Here is an 18,095-nt window from a genome sequence, read left to right on the forward strand (position 1 = left end):
GTCAGAGGTGGGAGCAGCATGTCCACACCTGCCTTCTGGGGTCTTTTCCTTTTTCCTGGGGGTGATGTTGTTGGATGCAGAAGATAGACCCCCCCCCTGCTGTGTGAGACCTTGTTTTCTGTACTTGGTCAACTTTTTCAACTTAAGAGCGTCCCAGAAAACCCAGTAGGGAGGGGAAGATGCTGGGTGTCAGAACAGAAGGTGAATATCTGGGAAGACCCCCCCCTACATACACACACACATACAGTCGGCCTATCCCCTGCTCCCAACTGTCAAAAGTTCTCACAAGGTGATCACATTTCCCAGCTTTACAAGCTTCTGCTGGTGCTCCCGGTCCATCTGGTCTCCAACAAACTCAGGAGATGCACAGCTCTGAGTGTGTGTGTGTGTGTGTGTGTGTGTGAGAGAGAGAGAGAGAGAGACAGAGACAGAGACAGAGACAGAGACAGAGACAGAGACAGAGACAGAGACAGAGACAGACAGACAGACAGACAGACAGGCAGACAGAGACAGAGAGACAGAGTCAGAGACAGAAACAGAGAGAGTTAGAGGCAGAGACCAGAGACAGAGAGACAGAGACAGGGAGAGACAAAGAGAGACAGAGACAGAGACATATATAGAGAGACAGAGAAAGAGAGGTCATCTTTCTCTTTGTACAGCCTGACTGTACTAAGGTGAGTGGTCTGTTGGCAAATTGCAGGTGCTGCAAGGAAGATTGTTCTCTCATCAGTCTGAATGTGTGTGTGTGTGTGTGTGTGTGCATGTGTGTGTGTGTGTGTGTGTGTGTGTGTGTATACGTAGATGTGGGTTGTAACAAGGAGGCTGGATGCTTCGGTAACTTCGACCTGCTATCTTTGGGAGGTGCATGGGCTACACAGCTGAAGTCTGGGGTCCTGGAAGGGTGAGAGGCTTGAAGGGGACTCAGCATTGTTAAATTACAAGAACAAGAGATCTCTGTTCCCTGGAGCTGTGTACTCTCTTGGGCCTGGTTGGTGGCAGTGGGAGTTTGGGAGGACCTGGGAGTGTGGCCCTAAGGTGGTGGCTTCCCAGGAGAAAAGAGAGAATGGCCAACACATAGTAAGGATATGAGCCCTGCTAGTATGGAGTGCAACAGCTTAGCTCAGACTCCAGGTCTTCTCATCATGATGTCTGATGGGCGAGGCCAATCCTATTTTAAATCTTGAGCTGTGATCTTCAGATCTCAGCCTCCTGAGTAGCTAGGATTAGAGGCATGAGCCTCCGGCACTGGGCCTCTGGTTAGTTTTTGTATATTAGGGTTTGACCTCAAGGCCTTAGGCTTGCCAGTCAGGTCTTCTAACATTTGAGCCAAGCTTTTATGTCTCTGGCATTTCTGAGATGGAAACTTAATATATTCTCAGGCTGGGCTGGATCATGATCCTCCTATCTGTGACAGGCATGCGCCACCAGGCCTTGTCCTCTGTAATTAGAATGGTAGACAAGTGGTGCCATGCTCAGTCATTGGTTTAGATGGATTGTCCCAAACTCAGTCCATGGCAGCTGATTCTTTACCACAAGTGAAGCTCTGGGTTGGGTCTCGACCATTGGACTTCAATCTCCTCATGTGACAGTTGTTAGGAAACAAGGGATTAATACAGAGGGATCTCTAGAGCAAGGCCAGGCACAAAGGGAGGGGACTTCAGATACAGTTCTTAGCAATTCTGTGAGCATATGACAGGAAGATACCCAGGACGAGATCAGATGGTGTGTGTTATTAATGGTGCGACAGGCATGGGATTATGAAACAAAACATGGTTTCTTTCATTATTACCCTATCCCCATGAGGGAGGGGATCCTTCACTTTTTTCACTTTTGCAGCTGGGGAAACAGGCACAGAGTAGCCGAGTGACCTACTCATGACTCCCAGCTGAGAGGAAGCTCAGCCTGACTTCTCGGCCATGCTCCCTAGGACAATGGGTGCTATTCAGTCCAGGTCTTGTGGTAGGAAGTCCACTTCTTGTCAGTCGTGGGGCTTGAACTCTGGGCCTGGGCACTGTCCCAGAGCTCCTCAACTCAAGGCTAGGGCTCTACCACTTGAGTCACAGCAACACTTCCGCTTTTCTGGTGGTTCTTTGGAGATAGTCTCACAGACATTCCTGCCCGGGTTGGCTATGAACCATGATCCTCATCTCTCAGCCTCCTGTGTACTTACGATTATAGGTCTGAGCCACCTGCACCAGGCTTAAGTGTAATTCTGACATTCTTTCAATCTCTCTCTTTCTCTCTTTCAGAACTTGTTGAATGGGTGCTGGAGGAGGTGGCCCAGCGTCCCCATGTGGCTGGAACCAAGGTGGCCCCCTCATTCTGGAGGTGTGCTGTGGGTTAGGAGATGTCTTGATCAGCCTGGGTACCAGCTCCATGAGGTAAGCCCTTCTGTGCCTGGCTAGAACAAGACGGTTATTCATTGTCCATCTAGCCTTACTGGACTCAGTATTACGTTCAATGTTCTTTTTTAGCAAAAAGAAATTCTGGCCAAAATTATGATACATAGTTAAAGAATGAAAATGTAATGCCATCTTAAGAAAGTCATTTAGGGCTCTGGGAAAGTGGCTTCATGGTATGGTGATTGCCTAGCATGCACGAAACCCTGAGTTCAATTCCTCAGTACCACAAAAACAGAAAAAGAATCACTGGAAATGGTGCTGTGCCTCAAGTGGTAGAGGGTTAGCCTTGAGGGGAAAAAAAAAGCTGAGGAATAATTCCCTATCCCTGAGTTTAAGCCCCATGACTGGCAAAACAACAACAACAACAACAACAATTTAATAAATGAAAATAAAGAATCCATACTAGGAATATATAATTGCTCGTTCCTTACTGATACCTGACAATAGTCCCTAAGTCATGCACTTTATCTATATTAGGATACTGTGTTGAAAAAAAAAAGTTTTGTTCATAAGGTCACGGCAATTAATGCCAGGAATGTGCTTAGATGCCAGGTGAAGATTAATTCAGGAAATTCAAAGATTCGAGGCTTTTGAGTGTTCACTGCTAATCACAATGAGAAGGGTAGTCTAAGTGAGATTTGGAAACCTCTTTGGCCAGTCAGGTCACCAAAATGGCAGAGGCTAATTAACAGTTGTGACAGAAGAGAAGGAATGACTCCAGATGGAAGGAATAAATGATAGTAACTAAGGTTTAGCAGAAACCATTCTAGGGAACCATTTTTGGTTATTGAAGAACTAGTTATCAACTAGGCATATTCCTCATTGCCTTTAGCATTCTAAATCTCTTAGGCTAGTTCTTAATCTCTGTGTGATAAATATATCTCTTTCTATGCTGTTCTTTCATACCTGATCTCCTTTGCTTTCTTTTTTATTATTTTTTATTGTGAAAATACTGTGCTTTCTAAAAATATGTCTTTCTCAATTTCTCTATGGATATTTCCTGATAATAAATATACCTACAAGGATGGAAGAGGCTGCTAATATAAGGGTCTCATAGCTCCTTTGTCATTAATGTAACAAAATGGCGAAGGAAGACATATTTTTGCTACCTCAATTATTCTAAAAACTGCAATGTCACATCTTTTGATTCAGATTTCCATTCTTGTATACTTAGTGTCATTAATTGCACTAAATACAAATAGGAGCTAGGTGCTGGTGGCCCATACCTGTAATCCTAGCTACTCAGGAGCCTGAGGATTGTGGTTCAAAGCCAGCCTGGTCAGGGAAGTCCATGAAACACTTGTCTTCAATTAACCACCAGAAATCTGGAAGTGGTGCTGTAGCTAAAGTGGTAGAGCACTGGACTTGAGCTGAAGAGCTGAGGGACAGTGCCCAGGATCAGAGTTCAAGCCCCATGACCAACAGAAAAAGTGCAAAAATGTCTAAGTTTCCCCAAAAGGAACGACTAAGTCAATAGTAATCTTCCCAAGCAGAGAAAATAATTCCAAAATGATTCAGTGCACCTACTTTTGCTGAGTTACTTAAGTTATGGATTCTTTGCTGAACATATTCTCTTCTTTTAAAAATTGTCAAATATTAGCTTTATTGTAAACTTCATCTAATATGTCTTTGATCAAAAGAGAAGTCCATAAGTTGATGTCACTTGGATTTATTACTATCTCAGTTCAAAACCAACCCAGACAGCAGAGTCTGTCAAAATCTTATCTTTAATTAAAAACCATAAAAGGCAAAAGTGGAGTATTGGTTCAGTCAGTAGAGTACTTGCTTTGGGGGCAGGTGGGCAGAAAAGACAACTGTACAGGACAGGTCCCAACCTCTGAGTTCAAGCCCCAGAACCAGCACAAACTAAACAAACAAGCAAACAAAAGAAACCCCAGGTATTTCTTTGGGACCCTCCTTATAGGAGTACTCTTCTGAGAAGAGGCTCATTTTACTGATCTTACTCACTGGATCCTGCTTTTTTGAAATCCTTATTGCTATGGAAAACTCAGGACCAGACTAAAGGCATTGATAACTGACTCCTGCAACAAGAGAATCATCTCAGGAGTGAAACATCCATCCATAAGATACTTTAAAACCTCCATGCCTTTGTTCCTTTGCAGGAGAACACTTGTAAAACCAAGTTATTTCCTTTGTTCTATGCTGGCCTTCAAATGGTATACTGTTTCCTTTTGTAATACTCTCAACAAGAATTTTATAGACAAATTTTATATGAGTAAAGGACACACTCAAAAAAGTCAGGTACAGTGTTTCTTTCAAGCCTTGGATTCTTTTCTTGTATAATAAAAAGAAAAACAAAAGTTAACTTGAACTTTGTCGTTCCTCTATATTCAATTCCTCTCCTGGGATCAGTTTACACTTCCAGTAACAGTTACTTCCACTTACTTCCAGTAACAATCTATGGTGCTGCTCCAGATAAAATTAATGTTTTCTGGCTTCATTGAAATAGCACAAGGACACCTTTGGACATGTGGTAACACGTGTTTCAGAGACGACTTAGTAAATAGAAAATGTGAAATTTAAATTGCTTATAAATACATTATCCATGAGTATATTGAGTCCAAACTTCTTAAGTGCTCTGTAAATTAAGGCGAATTTTAAATGGGAAGAAGGTTTTCAGATCATTTTTTGTGAGTGTATATGCTGTGCATTAATTTCTCAAGTGTACATGGGTTAAAAGTAGGAGACCAAGTAGCAATAAAAGGAGAAAGAGTAGTTCTGTGTTTATGTATAAGGGTCCAATACAATAGAGAAGGCTCTACAAATAAGACAACATTAAAACAATAAAGTCAAGTACAGCATGTACAGTTATGGGAGTGATATAGAGAAAGCATTACTCCTAAGTGGAACATGAAGCATGAGGCCACTCCCTTTCTAAATCATGCTTGCTAATCACGTAAATTTGTAAAAAGGAGTATGGAAGAATGATCCTGTTTCTAATGCAAGTCAGATATATGATCATGGACTTAACTGGAAAAAAAGAGTCCATATTGAGAGAACAGGGATTATACTAACAATGAAACTGGTGGATAAGATCACATTAAATTTCTTTCATTTTCTTATATTCTTTTTGCTGTTGTTGGTAGTGGCAATTCACTTCTGGGACTGTGTGCTGTCCCTCTGCTATTCAGCTCAAGGCTACTGCTCTACCACTTGAACCACAGTGCCACTTCCAGTTTTCTGGTAATTATTGGAGAAAAGGGTCTCCAGGACTTTCCTACCCGGGCTGGCTTTGAATCCCAATCCTAAGATCCAACCACCACTAGGATTGCGATCACCTTTCCAACAGTGTACACTCAGGATATGTAACATGTATGTTCATCTAACTTTATATGAATTCTTGAGTTAAAAATGTGGGCTACAGGTTAGGCTTTACACTCACAAAAAATGTTTGTATCTTAAAAGTTGATACTCCTGGAAAAATAAAACCTAAGGGTGTAAAGGATTCTGGGAAGTTCAGTTTGCATCCAGCCTTAGCAGAACAGGCTTTGAGACACTACCTATAATTAATCAGCCAAACCTGGAATCCCAGTCATGAGCAAGATTGCTGAATAAGAGCTTGAGGCTTTTGCATAAATACATACAAACATACACATACACGGAGAGGCACTTATATGTGCACACACAAATACAAAATGAAACAATTCTCAGAATATGTAGAAAAGTTAGAAAACAATAGAAAATATGTCCTGAGTAAGACTACAATCAAGTGATAATTTTTAGTGTTAGAAAGCCCTCAAGTGAACTTTCTTTTAAAAAGTTGAGAATATTACATAGCTAGGGACCAGAGACAGTAAGAGATTCAAGTAATCATTATTAATGGGATTGGATCCATGGATGAATGAATCAGAAACCCCTTCAAGTACATCTGAAAAAGTTCATATCCTGTGTCAAATGTTAGAACATCTTTGAACATAGTACATAAACAATCTGAGCATTCAGTCTAGTGGATAAGGTCATAGGAGAAGTTCAGAATTGCTAGTCTTTATCTAAATTAAATAAACCGACAAACTATGGCAGGGCAATGTGGTACAAGCCTGGAGACTAAGACAGGAGACCAGGCAGTATACTTTTGTCTCAATAAAGCAATCCAAAGAACAAGAAAGGAATACACAGTTGGAACTTCGGGCTAATTTTGTCAGTATGTTTTGAGAAGTCAAGTTTCCTATTGAAATGCAACACATATATAATCCTCACTTGTTTTAAATGCTCTCTTCATTACAGAACATTCCTAGATGCAAAATGGCTCATGATTCTCTCCCCAAATATTGGGAAAGTAAGTAAGTATCATTCTGTTAGATTCCAAAGAACTGATGAAGGATTACAAAAGCTTAAGCCTAGAGAAATAGCAAAGTATGTCTAACATAGAACTTTGTAGACCTTGCTAAACTAGAATTGAGATTTAAAATGAATATTTTGGTTTTGTTTGTAATTTCATATTTTATAGGCTACTACAAAAGTCTTTTTTAAGTAGAAGGTTTAATTGACAAATTCACAAATGATACTGGCATTCTATTTTACTAGAATATACTTTCAAGAGAGCTATAATTAGAACTTACTGAATAAATAATACCAACAGTTCATGTATAACATGACAACGTGAATAATCTAGACAGAGTTGCCAACAAATGGATGACAAAAATTTATAAATTTGGAAAAAGAGCACCTTTTTGAGGGTGTGGTATAATATGCTGTGAAGAGAGTAATTGTGTGACATCTTCTTTCTTCTTCCTATATGCAACACAGGACGCCATTTCCTTAATTACGTGCCTCTTTATACATTGAGAAAAATGCTAGGTTTGGAGTTTGTTTTCATTTCTGTTTTTGTTTTATTTGCTTGTCCTAAAGCTTGAACTCTGGGCCTGGACACTGTTCCTAAGCCTATTTATGCTCAGTGCTCCTGCCCTACCACTTCAACCTCAGTGCCACTTGTGTCTGGCTTTTTCTGAGAAGTTTATTGGAGATAAGAATCTAAGAAACCTTCCTGCCTGAGCTGGATTTGAGCCATAATTTTCTGATCTTAGCATCCTGAATATCTATGACAGATAAATAGTAAAATATAAATAATATTTGCAAGTGTTCTGATCTCAAGAATACCACTGGGGGAAAAATGATGCAGCTCAGTTTATTGTGGCGTTCTTTCCAGAACTTTTAAAAGTTATGGGTTTCCATATAATTAATCTGTTTTCAGTTTTAGTATGAGAAAGAACTAAATTTATTCTTTTTTCAAAATATTGGCAAGTATATTGTGAAAATACTGTCTAGATGGATAACATTCAAGTTGATGACCCTCGGATAAAGAAAGGGTTATTAATTCAAATAAAATGCCAAATAGTTTTGATTTTTAAAAAGGTACTACATAAAGAATAATATTTACTATACCAATACAGTCAAATTATATTTTATGCAGCTTATTTTTAAAATTTTATTATCAAAGTGATGTACAGTGTGGTTACAGTAATTGTAAGGTAGTGAATGCATAATTTTTCAAAGTTGTTACCTCTCCTTCATTTTTCTCACAGTTTTCCTTCCCCCTTTCACCCCTCACAAGTTGTAATGTCCATTTCCAACATATTGTCTTGTGAGTATTGCTATTGCATTGGTTTGCCTTTCTGTTTTCTCTCACCATTTTGTTGTTCCTCTTCCCTTCCCTAGTTAAGGTAAATGTATACACAATACACAGGGTATCAAAATCAAATACAGCAGGGAGAAACCATAGGGAAAATCATAAAGAAAATAGCAATTATATAATACATCAAAAACAAAAACCACAAATAAAAATCTGTTTCCATATCTTGGAGTTCATTTTTCTCAGCATCAGCTTATATGGTCATATACACACATAACAATGCCACTGGAAAATAATAGTTGCATGAACACTAAACCATGAAAATGACATGTTAACTTTTTGATGGTAAAGGTGGTATTAGGATTGGTGAATTCACGATTCTGATAAAGTTATTTCAAGAGTTTTAAAGTTATGACAGGTAAATTTTAATTGTTCAAAATTTTTAACACCTTAGCCTATTAAGAAAATTTAAAATTGCCTGGGAAAATAGGCTTTCATGCAAAGAAATCCATGGAGACTTAGTAGAGAGGAAGCAATGTGGGTAAAGATGGCTCTTTTTGCCACTAAACAAACAAACCTCAGAAAACTTGCTATAAATCCTGTAGGTTCCCTCGAGAATTGTCATTACCCAGGAAATATACTCTCACTGTGTGAAACAAGGTTGTAGTGGAATTTAAATTCAAATTCTTAAAAAAAAATAAGACATCAAAATTTGTGAATCAACCTTTAATTACCAAACAGGTAATTTAGGTCGGGCTGGGAAGGTGGCTCAGTGGTGGAGATCTTGCCTTGCATGTCTGAGGCCCTGGTTTCGATTCGTCACCATCAAATAAGCAAAAAGAAAAAGCCGGAAGTGGTGCTGTTGCTCAAATGGTAGAGTGCTAACCTTGAGCTGAAGAGCAGAGGGACAGCACCCAGGCCCAGAGTTCAGGCCCCAGGACCGGACCCCCCCCCCAAAAAAAAAAAACAAGATAATTTGGGTCAATATATTTAGGGAGAAAATGCCCTCTACAATGAAAGAGGGTATTGGGTTTACACTTTTCTGTTTGTAATACTTTCCACGATGTCTTTGCACGTGAAGCACTAAAATACAGAAAAAGATGTGATTGGGTACTTCAAACCAATGATTTCATATTTCTAAGTGGCTCACAATATATAATATTCTTATTAACATGAGATAGTGAAGAATTCTCTAATTACATAAGCCAAAAGTTTTGGGTCCAGGAACTGGGAAGGTGGCTCTGTGGTAGAGCGCTTGCCTTGAACTGAAGAGCTGAGGGACAGTGCCCAGGCCCAGAGTTTCAGGCCCCATGAACGGACCCCCCAACCCCCCAAAAAAGTTTTGGGTTCAGAAAAGAATTTAGCAAATGGGAAAATTTAGAAAATAGTGTTCTTAGAAGCCCTAGCTAAGTGTATTGGCTTCAGCAGTAGAGGGAGGCCAATATAAATTGTCTTAATATTTTTGCTACCTAAAGTCATTTTATAGAGCCTATTTGCCTCACTACAATGCAGAACTGATTGAATGAAGACATGAAAATAAATTCCACATCCAAATGAGGCAACTTAAAAGAGCTTTAAAAGAGAAACTATGAAGTTGTAGCTGTGGCTGAGGCTTCACTAGACTTCAAGCCAAGAAGCTGTGATTAATTGGAAATCAGGAAAGAGCTAAGAGGAGGACATAGAACTAGGACACAGAAGCGTTGTTCTTTTGTAACCAATCTGTCTTCCAAGGTATGGGTGATTTAACTCTATTCTTCTCCATACATCTTGGTGAGCAAATGCAAGAACAAGAGAAAAATAATATACTGAAATAGTTTTGCAAAGAATAACTTCACTGTTCGTGATATGGTATCTAAGGAGATTCTGAAGAGAGAAGATAAAAACGGAGTATTTTTTGGTTTCCTCTGAGCATCTTGTTAGCAAAATATATCCTTGAGGTTAAAATTGATTGAAACAAAAAGTGATGGAGTACTTATTTTTCTGGGCAATTTAAACACAAGAAGACTTTCGATGTAAAAGAAAAAAGAAAAAAATATAGCCAAGTATTTGTGTCACAGCTTCTTGGACTGGTTTTCTGGAGACAAATTTTGCATTAGATTTGTCCCCATTGACATAGATATTGTTTCATGGCAACCAAATGCAAGAAGAAAGTTTAATGGACTCTCTTAGTCAATCAAACAGCATAATCAAAAAAATGGCAAATAATATTTAGTGAATTATTTGACCAATTACTTTGCTAGAATAAAGAAGGAAAATGTAATTCAAAATCAATTTACCTAAAAGTATGAATAAAAAGTAGTGAAGAGAGATGAGAGAAAAAATAGAGGATTGTTTTTCTACAGTGGAGTAATGGGTTATTCAGCTTGTTTCTTACATTCCATCTTCACAAGCTATCAGTTGTGGCTCAGTACTGGAGTATCCAGTTCAGACAAAGAGAACTCATAGAAGAAAGATAATATTTGCAGCAGATATAGGTGATTTATAACCTTAGATAATCTATTTAAATCTGTTCAGAATCCTCCTCTACGCCAAACTGCCCTCTTCGAAAAGTTTTGTTTGCTTTTACCAAGACTTCCCTCCATTACCTGCTTAAAATTTTTGAGAGCTCATATTCATACTCTCCAGAGATTGCTGTTTGGTTGTGATTTTTTGTGTTTTTGTTTGTTTTTGTGTTTTTTAAATGAATTTCCAAAGTTTGTGCAAGTGTCTTACAATTAAATATGTCCACCTAATTGTCCATTGCTCCTGGATCACAGTGTCTCTTTCTATCATTCTCAACCAACCCCTTCTCCAAGATTTATTTCTGATTTACCAATTCTTTTCTTAAATGTGTACATTGAGTATTCTAGTTGTACTTGCTCCTTGTTCCATTTTTCATTAATTCTATGTCTTTACTATTATTCCTCTCTGGTTTCAACTTCCTGATAGTCATTCTGTTAAACTGTCTGTTAATACTTTGAAAGGTTTATAAACATTCCATGGAGTTTCAGTCCTGCATATACTTGAACTGATGTCAACTTATATTTCCATAATTAATTCATCTGCAGTAACAATTTGCAAGACTGGAGACTTGAAACACCTAGACATGATTATATTATCATCCATTTGAAGAGTAATCTTTAGTCAACAAGAAAGTTTAAAAATGGTTTTGAATGTATTCTTAACTACCAATTTTTATAAATGGCTTTGTACAATGGTGTGTGATTATTTTATTTTACATGGGATAAGACTTTCTACTACCTATAAGTTTTGGAAAAAGAAGAAAACTAACATTTACTACTATAGAGGAATATGATAGAAATAGAAGATAGATTTTGTCACATCTCAGATGAGTACCCATATTCAAGCCTTAAAGACATATTTCTTACTATGTTAGTCAGAGGGAAAACAAAACAACATATGATAAGGCAAGTATTTGTGACTTTTTAAAATGCCCCTTATTAAGTGATAAAATTGACTTTATTAGCTAACGTTTGGGGTTGAAATATGGGAGGCTGATCTATTTAACCAATTTCTGAAAGGCACCTACTGAACAACACAAATGATGCGTGGTACTATTTCTACACTTTAATGAATGGTTGAACCTGTTTGGCATTAGTGCTGGGTAAATAAATCAACTCTATTGTAACTTGCTCCCTAACACTTGAAAAACTTGTAATGTCACTAAGGGTCATCTGCTTATCAAATGTAATTTTGTCAAGTGTGATTTTAAAAAGTTTATTTGAAAAGGAATACACTTTCAGGAGATTAAATGTAGGTTGGTTTGAGAATGACAACATTTTTATATTACAGAACCAAGTTGTACTAAAGTACCAGTGTTTTGAAGCACAAACAATCTTCTCAATTAGTGTTTTGCTGAATTACATTTGACCTCTAAGTCAAGTTTTCCTGACCTTGGTAGATCAATCACGGATCTGTCCTTCCAGGAACTATTTGTTGGGCCCACTTATGCTAGACTGAAATATTACATTAATCATTAGGGGAGTGGTATTAAAAATAATCTTGTGACACTTTCTGATCTTGTTCATTCATATGAGCTGGTCATCTGTAAATTGAGTTTGAAATACAGTACTTTCTCTCGATTTTGTGACCTCATCTTTCATTTTAAATTGCCTTCCATTACACAATTGATTGCTGCCAATTCTTGTGTCTCAAGGAATTGGGGCCCTGAAATATTATAAGAAATGAAAAATAGGGATCGATTTTCAGTTACTTTCTGCTGGCATGTTGCATAAGCCTAGGTGAGAAGTCTTGCCCCTGTTATCTGATGATGCAGGGAACTCAGCCATAAGATACTACGACCAATGGGTCTATAGAAGAATAAAGTCTTTTAGATATCATATCAGCACAATTGGAGTGTAAGCTGTAGGAATGCTTCAGAATTGTGGGGAAAAAAATTTTGGGACCAGCGAGTTAAAATAATAAACAGAGCATCAGAGTAAAATCTCTTATAGATTAGAGGAAAACAACATTGATTTTTAACAATGTGAATTCAGAAGACCACGAAAACTTAGAAGGTCTCACAAGTTTATACCGAAGACATTGCATTGATCCTTTTTATATTCTAATATATATTCTAAACTTAATTATTTATATTTCAGTTCTATTTATTGGAATAAATAAATATCAATTTATTTGTCAAATTATCAATTGATTTTAGTAAGTTTCACTGTGTGAAATATAAATTCAGCACATATAAATATAAAATATATAACTATAGATAATATAATAAAAAGGGGCACATGTTTTGCATTGTTCTGTTGTGGTTAGAGGATCAAAAGCAACTCTGTTTTAAAGTATTATTCCATTATCTCTACCTCAGTGTTTGGTAGAGTTAGACTTAAAACGTTAACTTTTGTAGATTTACGGACTGGAGGCAAGAGGAAACATTACCAATTTAAGGCCTAATAACAAGGAGAAACATATGGGCTTCTCCTGGAGCTATGAAAATATTTGGTGATAGAAAGGCAGTAGTGTAAGTTCCTGCCTGGTTGGAAGGTAGACAGGTCAGCAAATTAGTTAATCATGCATATGAACAATTTTTTCACCTTCTTGGCTTTAGCAACTGTTGAAATGGTAGGTATAATAAACAATTATATTTTGATAAAAACCTTCTAGTCTGAGCAGTTCTCTCTGAAATGTTCAACTTTCTAGGATCCCTTGTAACTATGAGTTGTTTTGTTCAAGTAAGACAATTTATGCTGTCAAGGTAAGATATTCTGGTTGATCCTACATGGAAGAAGGGTAAAGTGTCAGGTAGACATTTGTACAAATAAGACCTCATTTGGGAAAATTTCAGCTGCAGAAGTTTAGAAGGAGCTCTTAAGTAAGGCTAACTTTGAATCCATTAGCTCCACAGAGCTAACTCAGTTGGATAAATAAGTACTTGAAAAAGCCATCCCCTTTGGACCTAGCTTAAAATGCTTCAAAGTATGATTAAATCTAAAATGAAAGAGATTTAAAATAGTCATTGACAAAAAATTGCAAACGTAAGCAATCGACTGAACAATATAATTATTTTCCATTATACACAGAATTTTAGGGAAATAAGATCAGTAGCATTGTTAGGAACATCAAGGTTTCCTTGTTACAAATAGGCACCCAAGGATATAATCCTCTATAAATATTGCATCATTAACTATCTAAATTTAGAAGACATTACATGCTTCAGCAGCACGTATACCCAAATTACAACAATACAGAGATTAGCATGGCAATTGCACATGATGATATGAAAATCTGTGAATTATGCCATATTTTCCATTCTTCAGATGCAAGAAATGGAAAACAATTATTAAAAAGTTGATTACAAAATTACAAGTGTAACAATACATGTAATCCATATATATAAGTTAGTTTGACATCAGTGTATTAAATCTTCACCTTAGAAAGGCCTTTACATAGCATAATCTTAACAAAACGTTTAAAATTCGACAACATTGTCATTTTATTCCAAAGAAATATACTATAAGCACCTCGTAAAAAGGAATCTTAAACTGTTTCTGTATGGAATGCAATCTGAAAGGACACATTTATTAACGAACGTATATATTATAAAACAATGTAGTATTCAAAGTCATATCTAGGAAAGAATAAAATAGATTATGGATATTATACAAACAGAATACAGAATATTTTAAAGTATAATTTTTCAGATAAACACCAGAAATATCTTTAGTTTCTTTAGTACTCTCTTCAACAGATAAATTAAAATTATTTCTGATTAAAAAAAGCAAAAACTCGAGGGGGGACCAAGATGGCTATGGGGAAGTAGCAGAATGCCACAGCTTTCCCCAACCAAAAAGAGAGTTCAAGTTCTAACGTTTAGTCTCCCCAAGAGACCGACAACAACAAAAAGACCAACATCCATTGAAAAACAGGAGGCAGAAAAACAAAAAAATAAAGAGTTAAACAGAAGAATTTCACAACAGAGAAGCATGAAGACCCCTCCTCCAACGTTTATTGGCCACACAGCAGCGTGCCAAGCCATGGCCAGCCCACCTGGTGGGAGCTGCCGGTGTCCCAGAGACACAGGGGGCTGTTTGCAGATCACCTGCACCAAAGCCCCCTGAGGTACCAGTGTCAGACCTGCTAATCATGACGACTGAAGAAACCTCTGAGCAGGGAACTTACACAAACATCCCACTCCTACCCCTCACTCTCCATTTGAGCAGAGAGGCTCCATGCCACCAAAGCAACTCTGCCCCATGGCAGGAACCCCAGAGATACACGAGATGCCCACAGAACACCAGAGCAGAAGAACTGAAAGGAACTGGTGTTGATCCGGAGAGCGCAAACAGAAACAAACCCCAGCGCTCAGAACCTGCACAGAGGCCCCTCCCCTACCCCTCCAGTGCAGGCCGGAGGCCCACCCCGTGTAGCGGACCCGAACAGCATCAATGGAGGCAGTGACAGAAGAGAAACACATAGAGCCACCACCTCTCAGCCCAGCCAAAACCACCTCAATGGAACTCTGACTGCAAGGAAACCAGCAACCTATATCACACAGAAACAACAACTAGCACCAGGGTGAGTACCCTTCAGGCGACAGTGTATTCCTCAAGGGAGACCAGAGCTAGTGGGAATCCCCAAACCCCCTACCCCAAAACCTGCACCACAGGACCCACTAAAACCAGAAACTGTTCAAGAGCTCCACTAGCCCATAGATCACACTCAGCTTGCCTCGCTAGAACAAGAGAGACCCTGGAAGGGAGCTTAAACTCCCAAGACAGGAACAGCACCACTGGGTCAAGACACCCAACGGTGGAAGAAATTTGAACTGTGCACTCCAGGCTGTGTAATCTAGGTGGGATACACAGCAGCACAGGCCCAACCGGTGTGCCCCAGGCTGGGGGCCGGGACCAGGCCTGGGGATCCGGTGCCTGAGCAACATAACCACCTCCTCCCAACTGAAATCAGAAGCTGAGCATACGCCTCAGCAAAGGGGAGAAAAACAGGGAACAGCAGCCCCTGGGAATCATGCCTGTGACAGCAAAAGACCGGGGGGGGGTGGTTCAGGACAAGAGGAGCCCAAACCCCACAAGAAACCTACCCATATGTTCTAGGCTGGGAATTGGAAAGCACAGGCCGCCAGCACCTGATAATAGTCAGGAGCTTAGTCTGGTAAGGTGACTCAGCAGTACAGTGCTTGTCTTAGGTGCAGGAGCCCCTGGATTTGATTCCTCAGCAACACATAAGCAGAAAGGGCCAGATGTGGTGCTATGGGTCAAATGGTAGGGTGTCAGCCTTGAGCTGAGGGACAGCACCCAAGCCCAGAGTTCAAGCCCACAACTAGCCATAAAAGTAAAACAAAACAAAACATCAGGAGCCCATAGCAGATTCCAGCATCTGGGAGAGTACATCCAGCACATTTGAACTTGCCAAGAGCACCTGCAGGAACAAATAGGAGCAGTCTAAGCTGCTCAACCCTTCTAAGGGCAGGAACTGCCAGTGATCTACAGCAGAGAGCCGAGAACCCTGTGTGGGTCAGACAAGCAGCTGGAGGTCGGCCCCCAAAAGAACCGAGATCAGGTACAGATTATCTCTACCAGCACAGAAACAGTAACCAAGCAAAGACAGACACCTATTGACCAAGAAAAAAATTCAGATTAGTCTGAAAAAAATCCCTGAATCCCCATGAGAAAATCACAGGGAAAGATTACAAGGTTTATCAACACCTAGGATAGCAACCTATCTCTAAATGCCAGCAGCAACCCAGGGGATAGCCCCAGTGGGAGCAAAGTAGGAATGGAAGACAAACACTACATTCAAGAGATGCTGGAGGCAATGACTCAAGAAATAAAGTGAGAAATAGACCAGAAATTGAAAGAAAAAAGGGTCGAAATATTGAAAGGCATGCAGGAGATCAAACAGGAGAAGCATACAAAAACAGAGGCAGCACACACCTCACTAAGCCATGCGATAAGTGACAAAATAGAGGCAATACACACCTCATTAAAAGGTGAGATTAGTATTTTGAAAATCAACATCGAATCCATAAATGAGTCCATTTCCTCCATGCAAAACACAATGGAAGCCACAGTTAACAGAGTGAACAAAATGGAATACAGAAGACAGAATACATCAACTGGACCAAAAAATGACAGATATGGAAAAATCACTTAAATTATGCCAAAGGGAAATTCAAGAGCAAGCAGATAGTGCCAAGAAATTTAACCTTCATATACGAAGGTGAAGAATATCAAAGCAAGGGAATGCAACACCTATTCCACAAGATAATTGGTGAAAATTTTCCCCATCTCAAAAAAAAAAAAATCTTACCTACATAACAAAAGCATATAGAACACCTAACAAGCAGGATCCCAGGAGAAATACTTCCAGGCACATCATAGTATGAATGATAAGGAAACAATCTTGCATGCAGCAAAAATGAAGGAGCTATACTACAACAGGAAAAATATTAGAATCGCTACAGATCTCTCCACACAAACACTGAATGCAAGAATGGCCTGGGAAAGTACCATATGAGCCCTGAGAGCCAATAACTGCCAACCCAGACTGATATACTCGGCAAAGCTAGCATTCACATTCCATGGAGAACTGAAAATTTGTAATAGCAAATTAAATTAATACATAAACATTAAGCCAGCATTAGAAAGACTAATAAGAGGTGGAACACAACCTGAGAAAAGAACCAGGAACAGGGACCTGCACCCAGACAGGCATTAATAGAAGTCTATCTGAGCAAGCACAGGAGGAAAGGAAAGAAGAAAAACAGTGACCATAATGCATCTCTCCATACTATCTCTTAAGATTAACAGGTTAATTCACCAAGAAAAAGAAAAAGAAGTGCAGATTGGATCCTAAAACATGACCCATCCATCTGTTGCCTTCAGGAGACCTACCTCTAAGCCAAACATGCAAACAAACTCAGAGTGAAGTGTTGGAAAAGGATCTACCAATCAAATGCCCCTAGTAAGAAAGCAGGTGTAGCAATCCTGATATCGGACAAAATAAACTTGTCATTAAAATCAATACAAAAAGATAAGGATGGACACTACATATTAATACAGGGAACAATACAAGAGGAGGATATTACCATCATCTACTTACATTCCCCAAACATTGGTGCACCCAAATATGTTAAGCAAATACTCTCAAACTTACGGAATAAAATAGATCCAATATGATAATACTAGGAGACTTTAACACCCCACTCTCACCAAAGGACTGGTCTACCAACCAGAGGATTGGCAAAGAAGCTACCGAATGAAGTGAGGCCATACTTCAAGCAGTACTGACATTTACCAAGTATTTCACCCTAAAAACAACACAGTACACATTCTTCTCAGCAGCTCGTGGTACTTTCTCCAAAATAGACTATATCATAATTCATGCAAGGAACTTAAGCAAATTCAAGGGGATTGACATAATCCCCTGTATCCTATCTGACCATAATGGAATCAAGCTAGTTCTCAATAACAAAGCATACTGCAGAAATTACTCAAATACATGGAAATTGAACAGCACACTTCTAAGCAATGTCTGGGCAATGGAAAACATTAAAGAAAAAATTAAAAATTTCTACAACTCAATGAAAATGAAAATACCTCATAAAGAAACTTGTGGGGCACAGGAAAAGC

The 18,095-nt window shown here is 38.8% G+C and overlaps 1 pseudogene; it reads left to right on the forward strand.

Annotated features, from left to right (window-relative positions):
• Positions 1 to 13,654: 13,654 nt before the first annotated feature.
• Positions 13,655 to 13,753, forward strand: LOC122115136 (annotated as a pseudogene).
• The last annotated feature ends 4,342 nt before the right edge of the window (positions 13,754 to 18,095 follow it).

Source organism: Dipodomys spectabilis, unplaced genomic scaffold (assembly GCF_019054845.1).
Source record: "Dipodomys spectabilis isolate Male_0828 unplaced genomic scaffold, ASM1905484v1 ptg000117l, whole genome shotgun sequence".
Taxonomy (NCBI): Eukaryota; Metazoa; Chordata; class Mammalia; order Rodentia; family Heteromyidae; genus Dipodomys; species Dipodomys spectabilis.